This window comes from Epinephelus moara, chromosome 22, assembly GCF_006386435.1.
Source record: "Epinephelus moara isolate mb chromosome 22, YSFRI_EMoa_1.0, whole genome shotgun sequence".
In the NCBI taxonomy this organism is placed as follows: Eukaryota; Metazoa; Chordata; class Actinopteri; order Perciformes; family Serranidae; genus Epinephelus; species Epinephelus moara.
Window position 1 is genome coordinate 21506476 of NC_065527.1, and position 19543 is coordinate 21526018.

Here is a 19543-nt window from a genome sequence, read left to right on the forward strand (position 1 = left end):
TGGTTCAATATCAGCAAAGTTTCCCTGCTTCCCTTCACTGGTTTCTGTACAGCAGGGTCAGTCTTTAATCATTAAAAAGCAAAAGCAGCATGTGCATACATTCAGTAGGCTATATCTTCAGTAGCTAGCTAGCTATCCCTACACTTTTCAGGGTTTGATTTTGGTTTTGGAACCAACCTCTCCAGGTAACGAGTATCATTAATACACGACGTGCCCCAGACACAACATTTAGATCCAAATCCACAAAACCAGCCTGGAAATGAAGGAAATCTGAAACGAATGCATTAGAGTCAATGGAGCACAGCTGTGTTGTTGTTGGGCCCCAGTCTGAGCTGGCCCAATGCTATGATTGGCCAGTCCGCATCCGAGGGCGGGACTTAGTGAAGGGTCAAGTACATACTGCATCTTTAAAATGGTTTTTACACAACTGACTCGCCAGAATAAATGTTGGCATTGTACATTTCTGCAAGCCACAAATATATAAAATTTGTGCATTACATATGTAGTGTATATGTTGAAACTCTATGTTGCCATTGCAACATTGAAACGTTACATTAGGTAAGAGGTTTAGGGGCAAAAAACAGTTATTTATTTCATATTTTGGCTTAAAATACTGGGTTTAATTGCCACAAACACAGCTGGACATGTCCCGACCTGTTGTGAAAATATACCTGTTTTTGTCGGTCTTGAACAGTGTTCTGATGCTTGGCAGCTGTCTCACCTTGATCTCACACCATCCACCATTCCCCCCTCCTCCTGGTGAGAAACTGAGCTCATATACATGTAATCTGAACTACGTCACTTTAAAAGCGTTTATGAAACGTATAAACGTCACATATCCATGCTTTGTAGAAACATACAGTGCAAACATTTTATCCTGGTGACTGGGCTGATTTACACAGCTAACGGGCAAAATGTGCACGACTTGTTTGTCTTTGTTTATGTGAGATCAGTATGTGGATGATGTGTTGTTGAAGAAACATGATGCAGTTTTGTAAATGTGCGCGTAATTTGATGATCCAACAAACTTGTGAATTAATGATTACGTCATGGTTGATTTTACCTCCTTCACATTCTCATCATAGATCATACCTTTATCACACAAACATAGAAATCGACACATAGGCAGTTTTTGTCTCATTGTAAACATAATACTTTTATTGATTTTAATTAAACAGTTGCATAGTACAGATATCGAGCACATTAACAGCAGCTCTCGTGCAAATCCTGCTTGTAACACTCATTGAGTGCATTTTAATATAATCAGTTCATCCTCTGAATTGTATCAAACTACATAAATCTATTGCACAAATTCTCCACACTAGATCAAAGCAAAGTCATATGCATTCAAGTGTTCATGTTACATTGTCTGAGGAGCTGATTTGACAAATGAAATGTGGAATAAATCGAGATTTTAGTCTCTGAGATCGACTGCAGTCACTGATTAAATCAATAAAACGGCTGTATCCACTGTTTCAAATCAAACCTTCATTACCAGCTCAGCACACACATTGCACCGGTGCTCATTTAGTGCATATTAGTAAAACATCACAATTACCCACATTTCTCACACACAAACTTTACCCGTACATTTAGCTGCTGATGTGCAAACTTAACAATTAATGTGCAAACACTTATTCAAACAAAACCTACTCGTTTCTTTTGCATAGATAAAAAATAGACATATTGTAGTTTTGATTGCACAAAATGCTCCCTGCAGTGATAAACGTGTACAGTAAAAGTAAAAATACAATTCAATAAAGATATTGTACAAAAAAAATTAAAAAAAGATCAAATAAAATGTAATGTAGGTGGCTGTGGATAGAGCCCATGTTATGGTTACACAGCTCTTAAATAAAAATGTATAAAACACTCAATGTATTTATGAGATGATAATAAGTATTACATGTGTCTTAAAATGGTCAAATCATCTGAATCATTGATAAACAAGTCGTACAAGACAAAACAGTTCTGACACTGCATATTTTTTCCACTAATATTTCAAGTACCCCAGTCACACAGATTGTCACCAACTTGATTGACACATCCAAAGTTTTACATGAGACAAATACACACATTAATTTGCTTGCTGAAATAATTAAATACAAATAGGATTCAAAAGATAAGTAAGAAAAATAAATGTAAAATCTAGCACTTAAGGTCTAAAGGAGAATAAATTGTATTGAATAATACACTACAGCAACTATTTTCTCCATCATCTAACCTTTTTCCCTTTTAATTATAAAATTGCTTTGAATCTCAAATGACTGAATTTGTGTTTGTGTGTGACTGAGAGAGAGAGAGAGATCTAAGCTCTGACCTACATGAAAATGTAGTGCAGATGTTTCCTGAACAGCTGTGCAGAGCAGTTCCCAAGAACACAGTGTACAACACGGATCTCTTTGCCGTCCTTTACTCTCTGTGTCAGCCCCATGATGACCAAATGTCGTCATGTTTGTCCACTTCAAAATCTTCTGTCTCCTTTTATGTTTTTTGTCGTCATTCGGTTAAAGATGTTCTGCTGTGGCAGCTGAAAACACTTTTGTATCCAGTTTTATGACAGTTTCAACTGTCCACTGTCCGGTTCATTGAGACAGCTGCTTTCACAGAATCCGTGTGTTTCCTCCAGTATATAATGATGTGTAGTCCTGTGGGAAACCAACATCGCTGGACTCAAAGTCACAGTCCAAAAGAGCAGAGAGGCAAAGATCCGATGATTCCCAACTCCAGACTGATCAGAAACCCTAAAAGAGGAGACAGAGGAGAGGTTAAAAACCGTCTTTTAGGTCATGGGCAGATCATGAGACAAGAGGCTCGTAGGTACAGATATGCAAAGGGCCCCACCACCTCTCCTACACAGAAGTCTCTGTAGTTGTCATGCATCTTTTTGTGGTTGTTTTTTTGTCTTTTTGTAGTTGTTTGGGTCTCTTTGAGGTCATTTTGTGTCTTTTTTGGCCATTTTGTATCTCTCTGTAGTTATTTTTGCGTCTCTTTGCAGTTCCTTTGCATCTCTTTGTGGTCTTTTTGAGTCTCTTTCCAGTCAGTGTGTGTTAGTTTGAGTGACATTTGGTGAAGGCCAGAGGGCTCCCTGACGCTTTGGCACCTGGGCCTGTGCCCAGTGGGCCAGTCCAGTAAACTATCCATGACTAAGGTACAAGATAAAGGACAATCATGTTTATCTACAGTCTTCCACACTTTGCATCTTGAAAGACTAAAAAACATGCAACAATGCCAACAGCATGATCATTGTTTTATCACTTATACTTTGATGAGATGTACAGTTTCTGCAGGATTTGGAGCAACAGAATATGTATGTGTGTATGCATTTTAAATACTGCGTTTTATTCAAATTATGTTGGTGAACCAGTTGGCTCAAATCCCCAGTTGCTCTGATTCCACTGTGTTCAACTTTACTGCATTTACAGTACAGTATAGGACTGGAGACGACTATAGATCCCAGGAGACCATCTTGGTTAAATAAGGCTCAGAAGTACTGCATCTACACATGCAATTAATATTCTACCACGTGTCCTGCATGACACACATAACCAATATCATTATAAACAACCTTTTTGGACCAAGCCGAAGCATTTTTCTCTAATTCTTGTTCACACTTCGAAGCTCCTAGAGATGGTAAATACGTGGAAGGATTGCAGTTGGATCATGTGCGCAAACATTTGTTGGACTCTGAGCTAAGCCATGCATAATTTATCACAAAGCTCAGTGTTACTGTTTACTGTACTGCCTTCTGAGTGGCCTCTACTGTAAGCTCCCATTCACTGCCCATAGATGGCACACTAATAACAGAGGGAACACAATCGACCCAGACAGATGAGATAAAATATGTGTCCCCCCCCCCACCTCCAAAAACACCAAACTCCAAAACAGCCATGTCTGTATATGCCAGTCTAGACACAAGCTGCTCTTCCAATCACCAACATCACACCTCCTCTTCTCCTTCTTTCCTCTCCTCTCCTCCTCTCCCTCCTCCTCACCCTCACTATCATTGTCTGAGCAACCAAAGTGTTTTTTCCCACGCTTTATTTTTCTCCGTCCTGTTTGCAGCCAGGCAGCAGCAGCAGGAGGAGGAGGAGGAGGAGGAGGAGGTGGGGGAAGAGGGATGTAGGGGTGGAGGGGAAAGGGAGTGTGTGTTGGGGGGGTAAGAACTGATGGGGTCGCCATGGCAACCCCACATTGGCATGCCCCTGATTGGACTATGTGGTGGCTAATTATTCAGCGCATATGCTTAAAAAAAACAATAAAGTAGGACGTATTGAAATGCAGAGCCAAGCATCGCATGGTGTGTGATTAACATATGAGCCCAGCGCTGCTTTTGATGAAAGACGCCTCAGTTTCATTGCTCAATGTAGCTACAACTTGAACGCAATGTTTAATTTTATGTGCATGTTAAATATATATGGACTTTTTTTTTTTTTAAATTTCAGCTTTTTAAAAAATAAATGTGCTATTTTTGTTTGCAAAAATTGAGCTTTATATTTTAGTTTCAAAAATCTGCTCAAACTAATTATAATTATCTATGGAGATATTAATAATTTACATATGTGAAGATCAGCACAAACTTTACATTTCAGCGGCAAAAACTAAAACAAAAACCGAGCAGCATGCTAATGGCAGGCCTCTCAGCACTGGCATGACAGACAAATTATGTGTGTGTGACTAGGGATGGAGGGTCTGCTGTGTGAAAGAAACCCGTGGGTTAGGGGTTTGTATATGTGTGTGTGCGTGTGAGGAGGGGGGGGGGTACATTAACAATGGCTGGCATTGTTTACCAATCTCCCTCGTCCATTAATCAGGACGATCCGGCTCTAATTGGCGTTTTGGTTAAGCTGGTCTCCAGACCCCCGTTCCCTCCACTGGCCTAAATAATGGCGTTACGCCACAAGTGCCGCCACACATTGGGGAGGACAATGTGCCGCTTGTCTGAGGGCCCAGGATAGGATCCCCACCCTCTCCTCTTCCCCTCCTTTCTTAGTGCCCCCTGCACCCCCCAAGATAAACCTCACACAGAAACACAAAGAAGGCCTCTCACTATTGAGATCTCACTGTCGCAGCCTCCCTCTCCTCGTCTGTCTGCCCCCCCTCTCCTCCTTCCAGTCTTCTCAGTCATTCTACACTTTTTCCTCCCTGATGTCGTAGGTCGATCCCTCGTTTTTGGCAGTCAGGGTGTGAGTTGCAGATTCAGTGGTCAGGTCAAAAAACCACATCGATTATCCCTAACCCATTTGTGGCCAAATATATATATTTAGTATGATTAAAAAATACCACAACATTTGCTTGGACTGGTCTAAAGTCTTTGATACTTTGGGTACAGTACAAAAAAATCACACTTTTATAAATGGCCAAAGTCAGGATTTTTGAGAAATGAGGGAAAAAACTAACATTGTGTCACATAAATGTCTTCCATGTGATTTTTTTTTTTTACTCTGCATATGTGTGCATATCTTTAATATTCAACCTGTTATGATACCAAATACATGATCATGCTGCCCGTAGTTTCTGAGATACAGCCATTTTCTACTGTACTGGTGTTTTTTCCTAAAATATAATGAAATTCAAAGGAGGAAAAAAAGTAGCCCCATGTGCCTAAATATTTAAAGTGGTATGATGATTTAAAAAACAAACAAAAAAACCCTTTTCAGCTAAACAACTTCACTTATTTTGAAAATTTCCCATTTAAAAAAAAATTAAAATTTTCAGTTGCTGGCACAAATGATCTAAAGGTTGGCTTAATTGCCAATGTTGTATAAAAAACTTCAAATTAGGGGATTTTTAAAAAATATTTTTACACCTGCTGAAGGATTGTATGCTCCTCTAAAAGTCAAGACATTCTCAGGCTTGTAATACGTTTAAAAAAAAAAAATAAAGCATGCACATGAAGCTCAAACTAAGGCCAGAAAAGCTGACATGATGGTTTTCATCCAACAGCCACAAAATGAGAGGCAACTGTATATCAATATAGGTTATTAATTTAGTCATTTCCAGTTAAATCCCAAGGGGCATTTATCTGATCTCTTGGGCTGTGAAACCCTTTCAAAACCAAATGGTTAACATAAAAAATGCATGATCATAAAGCTAAAAAAAAAAGGCCAGAAAACCTGACCTGTTGGAGACACAAGGTTTCCATTCAACAGCATCAACATGGGGAGAATTGATTTTATATATATTTTTAGATTAGTCAGTCAAATCCCAACGTTTAGATGTTTCTCTGGTTTGGAAATGAGTGACAGGTAATGGAAATCCATATGGGAACAAAATATCCTTCTACAAGCCAAATGAGAGGTCTATTGCACATGTGAGAAAACTAAGTGTGATAACAAGCAGAGATTTATGAAGACCACCATGTTGCTAATTACGGCTCCTTGTGGATGTCAGGGAGCATGTAGGTGTTTTTTTTTCCTTCCACATCATCAAACAAAGCTGTCTGCACACGCCTGCAGCATGAATATCGTGTGAATGCTCCTACAGCTGAAATAATGCCAGTAGAGCAAAATACTAACTCTTTGTAATCAAAAGAATGATCTAATTAATGTCCCAGAAGCCGAGCGGTCGAAAGAGTTTTTCAGGGCGTCTTGGAAATCCACAAAATGGTCGATCGTCAGTGTCTGCAGCGTGACGATGGGCACGACGAAAGCGACACACAAACCGCAGCTGCCCTTAAAAATGCCAGCTTGCCGACACTCAAAAGCCACTAGCTCTGCGGTTTCCTCCTATCTCATCCCTTCCCGCATGTCTCTTGGGGCGATCTCTACAATTAACACACTGGCAGTAATTAACACTGTCTTGAGGCAACCAATGGCGCGGAAAGGATCGGGGCCAACACGAAGTGGGGGAAGGTGCAGCACTGGCTATCCACGTTCCCCCCTTTTTTATCCAGCTGCCATTTTGTGCCAGTCTTAACACCTAAGATGGTGGCAGGACTGTGACTTGCCGTGTGGGAGAGGAGGACAAACTGGCAAGGGAGGGGTCGGAGAAGAGGAGGATTATGGGATTGAGGAGGGAGTCTCTTATTTTCATTCTTCTAGTCGTACATTGCTGAACGGTTACCAAGACAGGGGAGAGAGAGGCGGAGAGACAGAAAGAGGCATGATCATCAGATTGGTGCCCTACATGCACCACACATAGAGGAGGAATTCTCCCACACATGGACACACAAAGACACACACACACACACACACGTCAGAGAGGAAGAACAAAGTGTGTATACAGTGGGCGCGAAACAAACAACACCCTGTGATGGTCTGTTTGTGTAAAAAAGAAAAAAAAAGAAGAAACGTGTAATTTACATGTGCTTAATATACGCCACACACATACACACATGTGCCCATGCATGAACACACACACACACACACACACACACACACACACACACACACACACACACACACACACAAACAACCAACACAGCCGTTCTCATGGTATGGTCTGCCCCTGAGCATGCAAATGACATTCATTATGCAAATGCATACAAATCAGAACCAACCATCTGAGAATCCAAGCTGGGAAAAAAACGAAAAGAATAAAATTAAATGAATGAGGGGGAAAGCGCAGAAAAGAAAGAAGAAGCATGTTGGCAAGTGTGTGCGGGGAAAGTACAGTGTCAGAAAACGCATGTGAACATAGGTGAAAAATAGATTATAATGTATTTGTCCACTTAAAAATAAGGTTTAAGATATAAAGAGGCGGCTAAATCTCAAAGATAACTAAATGAGCTGCAGGCGTTAGCAGTGTATTCAGTGGTGCAGTAAATACATTTACTCAAGTATTGTACTTAAGGACAATTCACTCACTTAAGTATTCCATTATCTGCTACTCTATACTAATACTTCACTACATCTCAGAGGCAATCCTTGTACTTTTTACTCCACTGGATTTATTTGACCACATTAGGTACTTTGCAGATACTGATCATTAATATAGCGACTAAAATTAGCTCCACTTTACCAGCTGCAACATTAAAGGGATATTCAAATTGATGCATTAATAATTATAATACAATAATATGTATGATCCTGAAATGGGATGAGTACTTTTACTTTTGTACTTTAAGTATGTTTTGGCATTATTAGTCTTGTACTTTTACTTAACTGAGATTTTACATGCAGGACTTTTACTTGTAACAGTAATTGCTGCTTTTACTTAAGTAACATCTGAATACCTCTTACACCTCTGAGTGTATTACAGATGAATAAATGCGATTAGGGTTGCCATGATATACCAGTTTTAAGGTATATGATATGATATAAAAGTTGACGGTTATAATACCGTGGACATTTGCTTATCTACGATATTGAAAAAACAATGCAAGGGGGCGTTGAATCTCCCCTTTGAATTAGTTTCTTTTTTTGAAGGGGAGACTTTTGGTTTCAAGTTTCAATTATAGTAATAAAATGCTTGTTCAACCAAAAATAACCCTACCATTTTCACTGCTTTCAGGGTCATTCTGACTGATAGCTAATTACATAAAATCTGTAATACTGTGAAACTGCGATATATTCTGAGATGGTTATCGTACTGTGAAAATCTCATACCTTGCAACCTTCAATGTGATGCAGATCTTACAGCCTTATTTTCACAGATTTAAGGGACTTTTCCAGATGAATACACTTTGTACCATGTCACACTACAGACAGTTGAGTGTTGATGCATCTTAAGAGGTTTTAGAGGAGATTTTGTCACCCTTTATTAAATTTTTTTTAGTTCTTAGATGATATTTGTTTGATGACAGTGAAGATGGGAGAAGAGATGACACACAGCATCCTCCTCACTGCCTTGTTTTGCCCTGATGTCGTACTGCTGGCTTCTTTCAGCAGGAAATCAACTGCAGAAGAGCATCAACTGGAGAGGAGATGCTCCAAATGATGGCAAAGTGCCACTAATTGCCTCTCAACGTGTCCTTTGTTTTGTTTCACCTCTCTCGCCACCGCTGCTTCTGTAGGACATGCTCTCTAAAACCGCAGAAGAGCTGCGTGCACATTATCACCCTTATGAATCATCATCCAAACCCTCAGAACTCCTCAAACGTAGAGGAGATGGTGGTGTATTTTTGTTGTGTGTAAAAAAAGAAGCTGATGAGGCTTCAGCTCCTCGTGTAGTTCACGCCTCATCTAACGACTACAACAACAACAAACAGATTTCCCTCCTTTAAAAAAAAAAAAAAAAAAGGATTCAGGCAAGAAAACTGTGTTAAGACCAAAATTTAGCCAATTATCTGACACCGATAAAAAGGCAAAATAAAGGCTAATTAGAAACAGATTGGGGCCAAATGTAACGAAGTGCAATTAGACAAAGAAATTCCTTATTGTGTGTGTGTGTGTGTAAGACAGAGCGGGAGAAAAGAGAGGCCTGTGACAAAAGAGAAGATTTAGGATCTTCTCTTACAATCAAATCAGTGTTTTTTTTAAGAGGGTTTATCTCAACATGCCGTCCAAGTGCTTTGAAACTCCCTTATTTTACTACTTCTTGAAATAACTGTTCCTGATTCAAGCTAATTGCTTCACTCGCCTCTAATTTAAACTTTCTTTCTTTTCTTTAGTAGTTTATTTATAAGGGACAAGTACAGAGAAACAAACAAAGCAAAAGCACCAAACCAACTAGGGTCTGATTTTTTTAAGTGTCCTCAGAGGAAACCTAATTTTATTTGATCAGTGATCAATTGGAGAAGCCTCTAATCTAAGAAGAAAAAAAAAAAACATGGCGTCAGGGCTGGAAATTAGCACCCGCCACCAGCCAAATGCTGGTAAAATATTCAAGTGGCTGCTACATGTGCTTCACTCGCCAGTTATCTATTGAGTGGCTGGTAGAATCCAGCAGCCACGGTAACAGGTGGACAAAAAAGTGAATTTCTAACCCTGAACAGGATACACGGGATAACTTGGTGTATGCCATAAATCTCTGAGGCACTGAGAATAAACCTCTCAAACTGTACTGTAGCACTGTAGTGTAACCCTTCTGTCTTCTCCAGTCCTTCTGGCTTGCTGGAAATTAGCGAGCCACAATTTCTTTTGTCCTATCTTCTTTAATTCATAGCAAGATTCAGGAACAGCTACATCCAGCTTCACTTTTAACTCAACTGCAGCACATGTTACTATAGTTCCTCTCCCTTGGTGTTAAGAGAACATAAAATAACAATTTAAAGGTACACATGAATATAAGTGCTCTTAGTAATAAGAGTAATTACTGTATGTAATAATTAAAGTTAATTCTGTATGTACAAAACAACAATGTGGAATTATTCCTGCTAAATATACTTCTTTCCACAGTATTCTGTAACAAGATAAATTAATAGATATATCCCCAAAATATAATGTGCACAGTAACTAGCAAGCGTTTTCCCATGTTTGCCTCATTAGTTATAGTTGGATGGGGTAAGAAAGTGGCAAAAAATGTTTGTCAGTCACATTGTCAATGTTACATGCTTGTGACTCTGTCTAAAATGTCAAATTTCATCATATAACGTGTTATTATCTGGTCCTAGCATATGAATGTGAGCTGTAAAAGTGAGTGTATTTGGCTCTTAACGGAGCCTTACAGTCTAGTGTTGTCAAAAATATTGATTTATCAGTACATATTGATTCTGAATATTTGAAATGGTTTCAATACTTATATTCCGCAGTACTGATACACCGGTTCTAGCTGCTCATTCTGCTGTTCTCTGATACTAACCAAGAAAAGTCATCATTGTCTCTGCCTTGTTGTATTTATCTTTTAATTATTAAAATTTTTTTTAATTGCATCCCCCCTCAACGTACATTTTGGTGTATCACAGTTACAAACTACTACAGTCTGTGTTCAGCCCTGCATCGTCGCTCACTACAGAGACTCGGAAGAAGTTTAAAATCACAGTGTAATTGATTTTAATTTGATGCATTTCCTCCTGAAGAGGGATGTTTGGACAGAATAGGAAAGGACCACTTCAAAACAAAGTAAATAAAGGTCACCACTAAATATTTTCTATATTCCAGGAGATAAAAGTACATTCTGGCCGTAAAAATATCAGATTGTTTGTCATTTTCTGATCTGTATCCTTCTATGGAAGTAGGTGCACATGTTTATTATCAGTTGTAGTGATCATTTTGCATTTCACTGTGACTTTAAGTGCATATTTGGGAAGGAAAAAGAAAACTTGAATGTTTTATCTCTTCCATGCCGATCAACCCCTCTAATTGACAGTGTGAGCTTATGCCAGCGGTTTAAAATGAGCCGGTATGAGGGAACATTCACACACACCCCATACTGTTACACAGCAGCACAAGCTTTACTGCAGTATTACTCTGGTTTGTATACAACAATAAGATTTGATGCATTTTGTGAAAATCTCAGCACCTTTTCCGTAATTACAGGTCGAATATTGATTATCTGTGTTACCTGGTGCACATTAGATCCTCTGTGAGAGGCCCAACACCCCCTCCCATCCCTTTAAAATCACCCCTTATGTAACACAGCATCATACCTTCACGTCATTGCTTGGCAGCGTCCATCGTCCGAGCCCACTCCTACTTCTTTTTGTGTTTTTTTTTTTTCAAATGTAGTTTTCATCCTCCATGCAGGCGTGTAATGGGATTCTTGTTACTTTCGGTTATCTAGCTTTATGAAGAATGTACGTCACTCATACAGCTAGATAACCAAAGATAACAGACAACCCCTCAGGCCTGCGAACACAGCTCTCTGCAAGCAACACACACACACAACCTCCGACACACCTGTAAGGACAAACAATGACAGGGAAAAATGCTTAAAGGACTAATTCACCAAAACAAAGCTGCTTAACTCCACACACTGCTTTGCACATATTCCAGAGGTGGAAATAATGACAACAATAGTCATAAATCTGGAGTGTTAATGCAGATGATTTATCATGTGGTGTTAAAAACGCCTCAGTGAAATGAGATGAAAAACAAGCATGACTAAAGATTCACAAGGGATACTGCTGGGAAAACACATTTTCCAAGCTATTAAGTGTCTTTTATATGACTGAAATGTGAATGGGCTCTTATAGGAATTCAAAACAAAGCATTACAGCCAACTATCCGGTGAACTAAAGACAACAACAATAAAGATCTTTATGAGGGGCATCAGAAGCTCGGGATGAAATAGCACTGAGGGGAATAATTTACACAAATAGTCCTGTAAAGAAAATATTACAGTGTGGCAGAATGAAAAGAGGAAATCCCTTGAAATTTGAACACATGAACTCATTTTACAATGGATATAAATACTCATAAAAGGTATATAAAGGTTTTCAGTCTATTTTAATGTCTAGTCTGGAATTATTTTAACAGTCAGATAAACCCTTAAACCATGTACTTAACATTTATAATTCTTTGCCATGTCTTCCTGCTTTTTTTTACATCTTGAAAATGCTATTTCCAGCATTATTTGCATATTATTAACATAAACAGTTTCCATCCTCATTATATTCCCTGCACATACTGTTTAAAAACAGTAAAAAGATATCTTCATATCTTTGCTGTGATATATAGCTCAGAAGGACATGTTTAAGTGACAGTGTCTTTACAAGTGACTCTTATCTTGCCAAAAAACTGATAGATTACAAAATGTATTTTACTAAAATGAAAAAAATGTATGCATTATTGTGGATAAGTTTATTTTCAATAATTTATTTTACATTATGAGGCAATATTTTTAGACCCTGCCGTATTTATTCCAGGTTTATTTAAAGTATAAAACGATATTTAAGTGACATTATTTGGAGTTAATTACGATCATCATTTTTTTTAGATATTTAAATTATGTGGAAAATATTGAAATATGTAGGCACCAACACAAAAACATCATCGTGTGCACATGTCTCCCTAAAATGGTATTTATATAATTTTTTTAAAAATCCTCATTTTTTTATGGCTTTTGGCGGTGAGAGTGGACTGACGTCACAGGCATCGCTGGCTTTCAATTAATGCAGCGAGGTGTGATGCCTAATTAACACACACACACACAAACACACACACACACACACACACACACACACACACACACACACACACACCATTATGGAGAGGATGGTCTTTCTTACAGCATCGTGAAAATAGGCCACTGCTGCCTCCATCTACAAATCATAAACACACATAAATCCTCTAAAAAAATCCGCTACAAAAATGTGGATAAATATATTATACCCTACATATCATTTCATGCTTTATATTTTCATTTATTCATTTATTTATTTATTTACACCTGCTTTCTAAAAGGACTCAGGGAGGGATGAAATAAAAGCAGCGGGCTTTGGATTTTTGCCAAAAAAAAAAGCAACATCCATTATGGAGATCACTTTGCTGTATTACGTCTGCAGGCCGTGACACACACGTTTTAACACGAGCTCACGACTTCAACCTTCACATTCACACCTACTGATGTCTGTAACTCCCACACAACCACCGTATTCTCCGTTTATGTGTGTTTTAGGACCATTTAGTTTTTAACATTTGTAAGCAACAGTCTTTGTTTTCATGCCAGTTGCACGTTATCTGTTAAGATGCGTCGTGCGATTACCATTACAGGTATAAATAAAGTTGTGCTGAATTGAATTAAATATTTTGGCTACAGAAATGTGTCCCATTTAAGCCTATGGATGTGTGTTTATAAATGCTAAATTTAGACTATTTTGCGCAGCTGCAAGTAGAGTAAGATGTCCGTTACATTGAATAAAATAACTGTCTCCTATCGTTTATTCTGCTATCCCTATATTTAATACAAAAAATATATTACATTTTATTATTAAAATTATTTATTATAATTTTTTTTGTATTGTTAGGATGTCTCTGTCAGGTGCTTATTTTAGCTTACCTAAATTAAAGGAAATATTAAACACCGAGCTGCTGACTGTAAATTAGCGGCTCAAATGAGACGACTTGTTCTAAATAGGGCTACTGTATGTTTAAACTGTACCTATATATTTTCTCTTTTAATTGATTTTTGATGCATTTCCTGGATGCAGAGAACACTATACCAGATAAAGCAGTGACAAAGCCACACAGAAAACGATAAAGAAAAAGATTAGTTAGGTCTAAACTGACTCTTGGTACCGCTGACCCTCCAGTCTCTGCAGGGAACACTGTAATGTCTCCACAGGTTCCCTTCAAGGTAACTTGGCAGTAATGCAGTGAAAAATGTTCTACTTTAATAGATTGTCAGGAGCATAAAAGGCTGCTGTAAATGCTGCAAAATCTGAGCGGAACAGTCGCGTCCACAAAAAGGATCCCGAAAGGATTTTAAAATGATTTCCAGGAGTAATCAATTAGTTCCACACAGCGTGCTGCTGCTGCTGCTGCTGCGTGGACTGTGTGTGTGTGTGTGTGTGTGTGTGTGTGTGTGTGTGTGTGTGTTAAAGACAGAGAGAGAAAGAAAGATGTTGTACTATATGGATTGTCCTAATTTTCTTGAAGTGCATTGAGAGCTCACGTGCAAAGTCGTCAGTGTTATGGACAAATATAAAGTGAGATCATTCATGCTCACCTGGAAGTTGGAGGAAGACTTCTTCATCATTTCTTGAGCTTTTGTGTTTAAGTTTCTGGCGAGAGAGAAGAAAGAAAGTATGACTTGGGGATATAGGGAGAAAGGTGCGCTAGAATGTCCCAGAAATACATTTCTGTATAACTCCCCTCCTCCTCTCTCTCTCTCTCTCTCTCTCTCTCTGTCTCTGGAAAATCCCTGGAAAACACCCTACGTGGGAAATCTGCCTACTAGGTCACAGATCGCCCCAAACTAGTCCAGTTTGTGTTGCTCAGCAGGGTCGCTTTGCACCTGCAGCTCCACTGACTCTGCAGCAGAGTGAGCCTCCAGAGATGCTGCTGCAGACTCACGGCGGTCCCACTTCACATTATGATATAGACCTGTGTCTTCTAACTTGGGATCCATTTCCATCCCTCATTCATGGCTGTTTGTACGTGAGTTTAACCAACACAGGGTGCCATATTTTACCTGGATTCACCTGTTCGGTGTAACTGCAGAGTCATGATTACTGCTCATGATAAAGCCCCGATTCATGTCTTCATTTTGGGGGTAGCACCCGGCTAATTTCGCCTTTGCGTCACCCGGCCTGCAGGATGCAGGAGTGAGTTATGCTGCTCAGGGAATCAGTGATGAAGCTAAATACATTAAGTCCATTGCACGTGTAAATCTATTGCAAACGAATTCTCTGCACATCAGGTTTATTGTACATAAAGTCCAACAATACATTAAATAAACTTCTCCAGGGCTCCCACTGTGTCAGCTGCAGCTTGGCGCAGCAACCATAAATACACTCACTGTACATTCAGCACTATAGAAAACATTATGTAATAATTATAACAGAAATAAAACCTATACACGCGTGAGAGGGAGGTCTTACTACCCACTCACAGAGATTAAGCAGGCCTTATGTAAGAGCTCTCCTATGCTGGCACTGTACTGTATAATCCCAGGCTGCAGCCGCACGCTGCTGGGTTCATGTACAATAATCACCTTTTGCTTTTTTACATGCGTCCCCGCTTCTGCTTAGCCTTTTCAGCGCGTAATCTGTTGACAGCAAATAGGCCAAACACAACACTGTGCTGTGAAAGGTTGCACCGCCCGAGGCCACTGTGACACCGCCACAGGCCGGTGTACAAACCCAGGCAACATTGTTAAATTACACTTCAGGAAAAATCTGCAATGGCTAAAGAAGCGGCAGGGTTTAGCATCTCTGCAATTTGTGAACTAAACTCGTGCAATGGTGCAACATGAACTTATGTAATGGTAATAACAACAGAGCAGCATATGGCTGATCCGGGGTCACTGAGAGGATTCAAATTCAACATTAAAGACGCTTAATGTTGCCAAAGCAGAACTTAAAGTTTAAAAAAACCCTCTCATTATTAGTGTGTTTTTTCTGGCTGGTGATCTCTCAAAGGTTTGTTCAAAATATAGATTAAGCAGGCAAAAGGATGCAGTTTCTTATTCATCAACACCCATAAAGATGTCTGAAAACTAATTAAAAGGCCTTGTGGGAGACAGGAGATCACCTGTGACCAAGGCCAACAAACTCAGTGTTTAAACTGCTGACTGGCTTCACACTCCCATGCTCAGATTTCAGTAAACTCCCTTGGACATGCACTGTAGTATCTAGTGCCAAACAAAAGTGGCTGCAGCCACAAGTGAAACTACACGTCTGTGCTGCCTCCATCCGATGATGTTCAGCCTTTATCTGAGATGCTGCCGCTGCGCACTGTTCACACAGACCTTAAACTGATCTGAACACACACCAAGCCTCACTGGAACAAAATGTAGATTTAGTGTGAAGCAGCTGGCCGGCCTGTAGATCCTCACTTATTTCACAACAGGGTTTAACACATAATACATTGTGTTGCAGCCTCCACGCGCCCGAGCTCGCCACATAAACCCTCCTGCAGCTTTAAACTCACACTCATGTGCCACAAAATCCCTCATAATACAAATCACGGTTCTTACTGTTTCCTCCTCGGATGCAGCAGGGTGGGTTGCACTGTTCTTGGATGAGCTCCTGGTAACCAGCGGTCCCTCCGGACGTGCGGCATGCTGGGAGCCAAATGAGCGCGTTCATGAGCGGCGTACTGAGCTTTGTGGCGACGGCGCATCGTGACGTCCCGCCGGCCCCGTCCATTTTTTTTAATCTAACGGGTTCTCTTGTTTCTCTCCGCGCACATCGTCACGCGGCTGTCCTCCACATCCTCAGCTCCCGTCCTCCCCTCACCAAACAGGGGAGTTGGGGCTGTCCGCCTGGATGGCTACATCTCCACCACCGTTTGTCTCCAAATGGTTTAACATCTCATTTGTCCTCAATCATATACGCCGTCCAAGGCCCACCCCCTCGTGAGTCAGTGAGGTAACACTGTTCCCACCCTCTGAGATTTTTGATATTATGCAAGACGGCCGGTGTAATTATAATAAGGACCTATGGCAGCGCCTCTCACGCCCCCCAACAGACGCATGCAGAAGTGCATGGTGGCTCCATCATTCATTCATCCACCAAACATCACTCTAATTCCTATAGGGAGATTCTGCATGACTTCATCATGTTATCCCTGCAATATCCCCACATATATCCAAATAATACGGACTTATAGAGAGTTGTAAACATGCCAGTGAAGATATGTTATAGAAATCATATTATCAGTGTCTATTTTAAGTCTTGTGTGCTCATTATAGCTAATGTTTTATCTCAGCATCATGAACATCACCACTTTGGACTATCTCCAATGTATATTAAAGTCTATAGTGTCTGCTGTCCTATCCTGAAACCCGTTAAAACTGATTGCAGGCCAGTGGTTTGTTCATGAATGCAGTGCATCCTGAGAACACAGACTTAAGATGGTTAGATGTGAAAAGTCATTTCTTTGTGTTTGGCTTCTCACCCAGAATTGACATATCTCAAACATGTCTCTGTCTGCAGCTGAAACTTGCGGAGACAGACTTGAGAGGCGCTCCGGCTTGGCTAATTATCATGATAATCACACCAGAAATCTTTTGAGTCAATGAAAGACGAATCCTCTCGAACGTTATTGTATAAGGCCTCAGTCTTGTCTGTGTGCATGCCCTAGATGGTGCTCATCATTTGCATTAGATAAAGTTAACTCAGACATGTTGATCCATCTAGAGTCTAGACTACATTAGTGTGTGGACATGCCTTCACACACAGGCCGCACTGTGGCATCCCCGTTTCCTCCACTCCCTGCAAAAACATACAATTCCTACATTTCAGAAGTACATATACCTTTTTGGTAGCACCTTTTGATAATAATAAGATGTGTTACAAAGGGTTTATAAGTTGTAGCCTAACTAATGGCTTTATTAATGGTTAGTTTTGTACCATTAATAAGAGCAAACTGTGGGTGATGAAAAATGCCTTTGACTGATTGTAGCTTGTTTCCTGCCAGTAAAAGATGTGCTCGGCCAAAATCCATTTACTTACTGCAACTTACTTTTACACTCTATACAAAAATGGTACAAACAGTACCCAAAGTGATTCTCTGGCCTGTTTTGGTGTTATATAGAACTCATCTTTGAAAGTGCTCTACAGCACTAATGGTGGTGTTGTCCAGAACTATAGGTGCACTATATTGATTTTAATATTTTTGAGCCTAGGGGGCCTTGACTGATGTCAGATAATACCATGAATGAGTCAATATGCTTATAAATGCCACTTTTACTTAAAATATGAATCATTATCAATCTTGTATTATAAAATATTGGTTTAAAGATTCATAGTCCTGTACTTAATGCTCACTGAGAAACACAACACCTTTTCAAAGCTGGAATATTTCCATGCGCAGCTACTGCTTTAACGTGTTATCCTCTGGAAATAGGCTGTTTCAATGTAGGCTAGTGTTTCTGTTCTTTCTCAAGTAAACTAAACTAGACTGCAAAACCAGTAGAGGACCTTTAAAAAACATATACAGAGGTTGAAAAGTTCTTTTTGTTGCAGCATTGCTGTATAGCACCCAACCCAGGCAGAAGAACTGCTTAGGAATCATCATTTTTCTGTGTAGGCTATATTAAGCATCTATTACCAACATTTATGCCATCATTATTACATTATTAGAGAGTGTTTGACAGCCTGGCATTGTAAAATGTGTTGTTATAATGGCACAAAACTGATAAGGAGTCAGTAAATGATTTATTAACCATTAATAAAGCTATTAGTCAGACAATATATAACCACTATATTAATGGTGGTTAATTAGTGGTAAAGTAAAGCCATTGTGATTCACTGATTGTGGCTCTAGCTATCAAAACTGCAAGTTAACAACACCGGACACAAATGAAACCCCACATCAGTCCTGTTTGTCAGGCTGCCAAAGGCCTGGTGGAGCTGAGAGATGCTCAGTAACCCGGGCAGAGCCGCCGGTACCGGACTGGCGGATATTAACGTACAGTGTGGCCGTTTTCCTTGTGCTGTATGCGTGGGAACCAGACACGTTTACTGGTCTGTGATGACATAACTCAAGTTCATTATCAACAGAGACCCTCCAACAACGCGTTCTCTGGGGAGCTACAGCGCACAGAGGCGCGCTCACATCAACACCGGCACGCGCATTGTTGCCAGGAGACCGTTGTGCCGAAAAACCAACCGGCAAGAAAACATAAACGTGGTTATAATTCTGAATAGTTTACAGTCCATAAAGTAGGCTAAATATTCTACTAGGCCTATTTGTGAGCTACACCTCAACACAGCCTTGTTCATAGGTTTAGGCCTACTTAATGATTTGACCTGCTGCCCGGGAGAGAACGGGACTGGCCGTCACACTCCTTAGGCTACTTTCATTTGAAACCATCAAAAAGTGTAACGTTAATAGTCTCCTTTTCAATGTTGATGAATGCCTAAAATGTCAGACAGGAATGGTGTGACCTCACTCTCCTGAAGCTTACTCCGTTCAAAAGATGGGGACTGACAAATAATCTACATTGTACACTTGTGAGAACCATCCCCATCATGGGGTTGGTTGTCCCTGTCTTTTTAATGGAGGGAAATTGAGCAATCTCAACAGTTAATTTAAAAAGTTTATTTTAATTG

At 39.8% G+C, this 19543-nt stretch overlaps 1 long non-coding RNA gene across 1 annotated transcript; it reads right to left on the reverse strand.

The window, feature by feature from the left end:
• Positions 1–1129: 1129 nt before the first annotated feature.
• On the reverse strand, positions 1130–16781 carry LOC126384349 (uncharacterized). The gene is made up of 4 exons (XR_007569262.1): positions 16462–16781; positions 14491–14545; positions 11471–11720; positions 1130–2744 (listed from the first exon to the last, which is right to left on the reverse strand). It is a non-coding gene; the product is annotated as an uncharacterized LOC126384349 (long non-coding RNA).
• Positions 16782–19543: the final 2762 nt, after the last annotated feature.